Source organism: Sycon ciliatum, unplaced genomic scaffold (assembly GCF_964019385.1).
Source record: "Sycon ciliatum unplaced genomic scaffold, ocSycCili1.1 SCAFFOLD_552, whole genome shotgun sequence".
Lineage (NCBI taxonomy): Eukaryota > Metazoa > Porifera > Calcarea > Leucosolenida > Sycettidae > Sycon > Sycon ciliatum.
This window is the reverse complement of record NW_027044874.1, coordinates 49,923-52,500: the sequence shown is the minus strand read 5'-3', so window position 1 is coordinate 52,500 and position 2,578 is coordinate 49,923.

Here is a 2,578-nt window from a genome sequence, read left to right as displayed (position 1 = left end):
TTATTTTAATTCGCACAATAAACGGAAACTAGGCCCAATGATATAAGGGCGAATGGATAAGCGGCATTTAGAAAAGAGAGGACAGGAATTAGAAAATTACGAAAGAAGAAGTATCTGACACATATAAGCCATGTAGTCAGTCCTTTCAAAGTTCGAAAGTGTAAAGTACCAACCGGGTCACAGGTGACCCGGTACTATTTTCAACCGGGTCCAAGCGCCGCCCAACGGGGTGGATTACCCGGCTCACCCGGCGCTGGAGCAGACACTGCATGTACATGTACATGCGCTACATGTAGTAATACAAATAGACAGATTACATTAGGTGTAGCGGCTCTCTAGTTGATACGGCAATGTTCAGCTGCTGAAGACTCAGGTAATGGCTCCAGTAACCTGTATCCAGTAACAGCGGGTCCAGTTTGCTTAGCATATTTGGTATTCTTACTCGTAGTTCTTCTTACATGTACTGTACAATGTAGCTCTTAATGAGAGTCTTTATGAATTGCTAGGTAGGGGGATTTCCCTTTGAAACACACACACTCATCATGCCGTTTTTGGATACTAGTACTAGAGGATAGTGTACGATGTCACGTGGACTGAAGAACAGGGAATCCGTACGCCAACTACCCCTCCTGTCCCCTCCTCGGGGGTGTTATGGGCACTTTGCAATGCCGTTACAGTTTTCGTCCTTGAATAACAACCAGTTAAACTGACACACGTGTACTTACAACAGAGGACGTGGAGTCGTGCACAGCATTGACCTTTGGCTTTGTGGCCGCTGAGCCTCCACGTTGCGCCCACCTGTAGACCTTGTACATGTACAGTGCATGCAGTCGTGTACATACTACACCACTCATTACTCATGCCACACCATCATACTGGATACTGGATCCTGGATACCGCCATGTGCATGCTGAAGGTCACACAAAGCCAAAGGCACACGTGAACGGAGCAGTGACACCCACTTGTACAGGACGTTGGTACCCTTGAGGCATGATTTAGCATACCGTCCTCATTCAGATTAGCAAGACAAACAGGACAGGTGTTCCGAACTCATTTGCTCTGTGGTAGGCATGTTGATAGGATACTACAAAGTGAGAAAGAATCAAGCTGCCGTGGCTACATGACGTTATAGACGGATAGAGTCACTACCGTTGAGTACCACCGCGTGACATGTGGTGCAACTTGCCATATCCGTTCCAGAGTGTCTGAAAGCGTGTGGGAGAATGACAAAAGAAGACAATCATGTCGGCTAGTCCCATTCAGGCCCTCTCCGAGACATCTCAGTTCTACTAAGTTAGTTCTAGGTATCTCTGACTGACATCAATACTGAATTATTGTTTTCTGTTCGCCCGTCGGCGCCTTTGGTTCTGATTGCATGGAGAACGTCTGATCATCGCTAACAATGTCACCTTTTTATTTAAACAACATCACCCAGACACCTACTGGCGGTGTCTGCGCGATATTCTCTCTGCTATTGTGCTAAAGAGGCTGGATGAATCACAGGCATTGTATCATCACTTCCACTAATAAAATCAGTACATGTACGCGTGCTGGCCACGGTACGAGGGGGAACGTGCAAGGATTGCGATGTGCTCTTTTAGCCTCTTTTGCTCAGATCAATACTCACTCACCCACTTCAAATTGAATGAATGTACCGTTGCTGGGAAGGACAGACAACAATTACATGCCTTTCCGACACAAAACTATTACTAGTAGTTAGCTCAACACTGGGCCAAGGTACAGGTGAGACAGGGAAAAAGACTAGAAACAAAAGGCGTCAAGTAGGTAGGTGACTAAACTGGGCGAACGGAATTTGATTCTAGCAGCCGTCCATGTACAAAATGGTTTCCATTCACACGTACATAATCATTGTACAATAACAGCACATCGACCAGGCAAACAAACTTTACGAAGTAAATCTCAGTACATGTAGAATCTACTGTTGACTTGTGAAGGACCTACTACTACTAGTACTAGTATCCGCGATCCGACGCTGCTGGAGCGAAACACCTGCGCAGGCAGAAGTACCTCTCTCCACAGTGTACAATGTATCTCTGTCTCCGTCTCTTTGCCTGTCTGTTGTTCTTGTTATTGAGCATCTCTGCTCTTTTGGTCGTGCGAATTCAAATAAAACAAACAAACAAAGAAACAAACAAACAAAGTTAGCACCGTAGTAGCTGTACAGTGCGCTTGAGTGCTTGTTTTGTTCGTCCTCTTTCTTTCTCTTTTCACATGTGTCTTATCAGTGATCACACTTTTAAAACATGTTAGTGCTACATGTACATGCTACATGCTACATGCTACATGCTACATGCTACATGCTACATGTACATGCTACATGCTACATGCTACATGCTACATGTACATGCTACATGCTACATGCTACATGCTACATGTATGTTCACCACCACTGTCTTTGATTGAACCTTGGCCCTGGATGGTTGTGGCGAATCACTCCTACGGATACGGCAAATTCCCGTGAGCCATAACTTGTGCTTGTAGTCATGACTATTCCACGGATGAACGGACTCGTCGATGTCTGATTCTGTGGATGCATGGTGACGTGCTTCTAAGTTCT